Source organism: Triticum aestivum, chromosome 5B, assembly GCF_018294505.1.
Source record: "Triticum aestivum cultivar Chinese Spring chromosome 5B, IWGSC CS RefSeq v2.1, whole genome shotgun sequence".
NCBI lineage: Eukaryota > Viridiplantae > Streptophyta > Magnoliopsida > Poales > Poaceae > Triticum > Triticum aestivum.
In genome coordinates this window covers 479,164,074-479,169,835 of record NC_057807.1, presented here as the reverse complement: position 1 = coordinate 479,169,835, position 5,762 = coordinate 479,164,074, and positions in this window count along the sequence as shown.

Genomic DNA, 5,762 nt, shown 5'->3' with positions numbered 1-5,762 from the left:
CGCGGCTGGTTTATAAACCAGTGCGGCTGCCCTTCGCTCGGCGAGGTGGGACTAAACGTAGCGCACTGCGGGTGGCAGTGCACGGCCATTAGTACCGGTTGGTGGCTCCAACCGGTACTAATGTGTGGTCCTTTAGTACCGGTTGGAGCCACCAACCGGTACTAAAGGCCCTCATTTTCTACCGCTTGGGCTGGCCAAAATTGGCCTTTAGTACCGGTTCGTGGATCAAACCGGTACTAAAGGCTCCCCCTATATATACTACACTTACGAAAAATCAGTTATCGTCGCCACTTCCCGTTCCACTTCTCGCGCGAGAGTCTCGATCTCCGACGACGACGACGCCGCCTCGCCGCCGTGCCGTCGCCCTCGCCGCCCCCGCCGCCCGTCGTCGTCGTCGCCGCGCGCCCCCGCCGCCCGTTGTCGTCGCCGCCCCGGCCCGCCGCGCCCGTCTCGTAGCCGTCCCCGGCCGCTGCCAGCCCGTCTCGTCGCGCCGTCCCCCGGCCGGCGCCGCCGCCCGTCTCGTCGCCGTCCCCGGCCCCCGCCGCCCGTCGTCGCCGCCCCCGCCGCCCGTACGTGCCGGCCCGCTCCATATATATACTCACACACACACACACACACACGCATACACACACACATGTACACTACACACACACACACACACACACTACACATACACTACACATGTACGTACACACATATACACATACTACACACACACATATGTTTTTACTTATTTTCTGTTTTCTAATGTTTAGATGAATTAGAACTATCTAGTTAATTTATTTTTAGAATGTTACAAATGTTATGTTAGATGAATTAGAAATATGTTAATGTTTAGTTTAACTAGTTGAATTAATATATAGATCGAACTAGTTTATTTTTATTAAATACTTAGAACTAGTTGAATTAATTAATATATAAAACTAGTTTATTTTTAGTAAATGCTTAGTTGAACTAGTTGAATCAATATAACTAGTTTATTTTTAGTAAATGCTTAGTTGAACTAGTTGAATTAATATATAGAACTAGTTTATTTTTAGTAAATGCTTAGTTTGAACTAGTTGAATTAATATAACTAGTTTATTTTTAGTAAATGCTTAGTTGAACTAGTTGAATTAATATATAAAACTAGTTTATTTTTAGTAAATACTTAGTTGAACTAATTGAATTAATATAACTAGTTTATTTTTAGTAAATGCTTAATTAAATTAATAAGAGTAGTTGAATTAATTGAATTATTAAGTGTTTAATGTTTGGCCTAATATGAACATAGGAAATGTCGTCTGGCGACGGAAAAATTTTCATTATGTGCGAATACTGTGAAGACCAGCGCGGCCAGTGCGACAGAAATTTCCTTGTTGATGGTAGGCGATTCAGCATCAAGCTGGATGAGACCTTCGAATTCGATACAGTAAGTCACAACGACAAGTCTATTTTCGTAATTAAGCATGACTTATATATGCTTCATTTGCCTGACTTATAATTTTTAATTTTCACTATTCTACTAGCGCATCCCCTGCTATGCAAGAATTTTTGTCTTGGATAAGATAGGTTTCAAAGATATGGAAACTATGGAGGTAAAGAAAGCTTACCTGAAAACTGAGCATGATGGTTATACTTTCAACGTCAAAGTATACAATGCACACACGTACACCTATTTTGAATACAAAACTTGGCAAGCACTATGCAAGGCTTATGCATTTGAGCCTGGTATGGTTATCACCTTTGATATTCGTCCGGAAGATGATATTGAAGGTAATAGAGACATATGGGTCGATGTGCAGACGCCTTCAGTTCTACCATTATGTGAGTTCTTCTCAACTATATTTTTGTCTTTGATATTGCTTATTCAAAAAATATATTTTTGACAACTAATTTCTATTGACAGCTTATCTCCATTCAACCAAACATGTCCAGCGCTTGGTAGACAGGACCTACTACTGTCCCGGAGCTGAACTAAACTGCGAGGAGATAAGTCATTATGTTTCATGGCTTGAAGATCTTCATACTGTCAAGACAAATTTTCTTCCTGCACTTAGAAATGTTAGTACTCAAAACGTGCGACCAATAGTGATGGTATTGAACTACGGTCACATCTATTTAGGAATGATGTAAGATATTTACTATTTGTCCTCAGTGCATATTTTGCATACATATTTTTTTTGCTAAACTTTCATTGCTAAGTATATTAATTAAGTACTATACGGTGTTCTTCAACAGGACTGCCGATGACAGTTGTGCCTCAGGGGATCGAGACTAAAGGTCAGATGTCAATTGTTAGCTTACGGCCAAGATATCCTGCATTGCACATGAATGCATTCAGGATTTCTAGAAGCGATGAATGCTTAATAGTGAAAGATTGGAGGAAAATTGTTAATGATCGCAGAGAAGTACTAGGGGGCAGCAATGAGAAGCGCAACCCACGATTAGGAGACAGGTTCATCTGCATGCTCCAGTATGATCAATCAGGAGAGCTATACATGTTCTATGTTATTTTACCAGAGAGAGAGTAGCTAGCAGGAGTGATTTAGCTAGTTCTTCATGCTGCTCTTAATTAGTACTTGTCCTTTCATGTCCGTGTTCTTCGTTCTGAACTTAAGTGATTTGCTTTTGTGGTGTTATATATGAACGCTTCTTCTTTAATTGAATGTTTCTGATACAATCATGCATGTTGAACTCAATGATATTTTTGCTTCTGGTAGAAGTGAATGTTTCTTCTTTAAGCTAGTGCTGGTGATGATATTTTTCCTATGTTACCTAAGTGATCAAGTATATGCCATATCCGTATATATTATAGGTTGATCAAGTATAATGTGGATATGGCATATACTTGATCACTTAGCTAGCTAGCTAGTAGCTAGAGATATCAGTCGAAACTAATCCGCGGTACTTTCACCTAATGATTTAACAACTCATTATAATGTAAAACAATCACTAAATTAAATTTAAAACACAAAATTAAAGAAAAATTAAAAAAAACACCCAAACATTTAGTACCGGTTGGTGTTACCAACCGGTACTAATGCCCTACACGCAAACGGTCCTGGATCGTGCCACGTGGTGGCACTTTAGCGCCGATTCGTGACGAACCGGTACTAAAGGGAGGGGACCTTTAGTCCCCACTCTTTAGTGCCGGTTGACGAATCGGCACTAAAACTCGTCACGAACCGGCACTAAAGGCCGGTTCTGTACTAGTGATGGGCGCTTCTCCCCATGACACCGCTACAATACCGCACCCGGTCGCCCTGGACACCGGAACATGCCGCCGGCTGGCATAGGTTACATCGTGTGTCTACCCCCGCTATATATGAGAGGCCTAGGATACAAGTGTCCTACTAGGACACGACTCCTCATCCTACGTAAACACGATACAACTACAAGTCCAACTGTAACCTACCGTGTACACAATATTTGACACAACTCCAACATGTCCGCTGTAAAATAAATAAATAAGAAAATGCAGAGAAGATCTGATAAAGATGAGATGTCGCACTATTCTCCTATATATAAGAAAAAGAAAAAAGAGGACATGCATGAAAAAAGGTAAAAATGAGGCATGCATGACAAAAAATAAAATAAAGACAAGTTTGGTAAGATATAAATAGTGATGAAATAGGGACCAATACCTATGACATGTATGACAAGAAACAGTTATGAAATAGGGGCACAAGTACCTGCGTCCACAGGAGACCATACAAAAATGTTCTTTTCCAGAGAAAAAAAAATCTCTTTTTATGATTAAAAAATTATGTATCTTTTTAACAACCTTTTTAACAACTCCTCATGTATTTAAAAAATATGCATGTGAAAATAAGTGTCTAGAAGTTACCCTAAGTTGGTGATTTTTGAACTGAAAACCGCCATTGATGCATACGTGTCTTTGTAGTGTGCTACTATGTCATTGTTTGTTTTTTGTCGTTTTTCTTTACTCGCCCGTAACAACACCCCATTTCGAAGATGACATGAATAAATGCATGATCACTTGACCGTTTCTTTGTACGGATTAAATCTACATGCAAGCCGTGTTGAAATACAACACCTGTAAAATCTTAAACTAAGAGTGTGTGGTATTTTTTTTCTTCAGTTGCAACGCACATGACTTTTTACTAGTCAGTCCTAAAAGAGTTAGCTTATTTTCTTCAGCACCCACACACGATTTGTAGGCTGATCTAAGCGAGCATTGTGGCGTGCATATAAATGGGTCTAAATGGGCCGCAGTTTTGCCTTGAGGACCCAATACGGGTACCTACACCTCTAGCCCACTCTCTCCAATCTTGTTCCACCAACATTGAATCACTTCCTAAAAAACCTAAATGATAAGTGTCACGTATGGCATGAAACACTCCAGTCCTGACATTTTTCACAACTAAACTTGCCATCCGAGAAAAAAACAAATAAAAAAAACTGAAACTTGTCATTCGAAAAGAACGTTGCCATCCTTCTGTCACTAAACTTGCCATCAAAAAAATTCAAAGTTGATATGTGTTTATGCCACACGTGTGACACTTATCAGGATAAAAAAGAAAACCAACACTCACTCACTTGTCTCAAAAGAAAAAATTGCCTAAAAAAGACTTGTATAGAAAAAACACTGACACACTACACCGCGCCATTGAAGTGTCTCCAGTGGCCAAGCCCAAGGCGATGTGACGGTGGCGACAGTGAACCGGCGAGCACCTCCTCCTGGCCTCCCTGCCACCTCCCCCCGCGCACCAGGACTGAATCGGACAGGATGGAGCGGTTGCCAGCCGCTCGATTTTGTCTCCTTTTTTAAGCCCAGTTCTTTTGGCCGATTCTCCCAGAATCTTGAGAATCAACTCTTCACCCAGCTTCTTCCAGAATCTTGAACCCATATATTTTTTACAATCCTATTTAATTAGGATGTAAACAATTAGGATTGTAAAAGAAATACGGGTACAAGATTCTGAGAGAAGCTGGGTGAAAGGTTGATTTTCAAGATTCTGGGAGAATCGACCAAAAGAACTGGGCCTTAGAGTAGTTCCGAACTTCGGAGTTCGAACCACCGGATTCGTGTCGGAGTCGGAGACTGATGACATCGATCTCGGATCGGTGCCTAGTAGCGGCTCTATATATTTCCAAGGCGGCATGAGGGGACCCGTGGCCGGGGCGAGGTAATCCATTAGCTCTCGCGAGATCTAGGTCTCTCTCTCTTTTTTCCGGCGGCGGCGGAGTGCCGGAGTGTGGACTGAGGGGCGGCGCACAGGGGGAAGAGGCTATGGGGGCGCTGTTACCGGGAGGCAAACGCAGGGCCGACGGAGATGCCGACCCGTTCCATTGCAAGCGCCGGGCGCCGGTGGAGGCGGAAGCGCCGGACTGGACGTCGCTCCACCCCGACATCACCAACCTCATCGCCCAGCGGCTGCTGGCCGAGGACATGACGGAGTACATGCGGTTCCGCCTCGTGTGCTCGCACTGGCGCTCGTCGACGGCCAGCCCGCGGGACGCCACGCTAGCCGACCGCCGCTTCCACCTGCGCGGTTGGGTCGCGCTCTGCGACGGCAACGGCGTCCGCCCGGTCGAAGACGCTGCGGTCACCTTCTTCCACACGGCCACCAGCAGGGTCCGCAGGCTCTCCCTGCCGGGGCTCCGGCGGCACCGGATCGTGGGCTTCACAGACGGCCTCCTAATCGTGCTCGACACCCGCGCCGCCGTCATCCGCGTTGTCCACCCCTTCACCCGCGTCGTCGTCGAGCTGCCCCACCTCGCCACCTTCTTCCACTGCGTGCTCAGGAAGCAGGAGT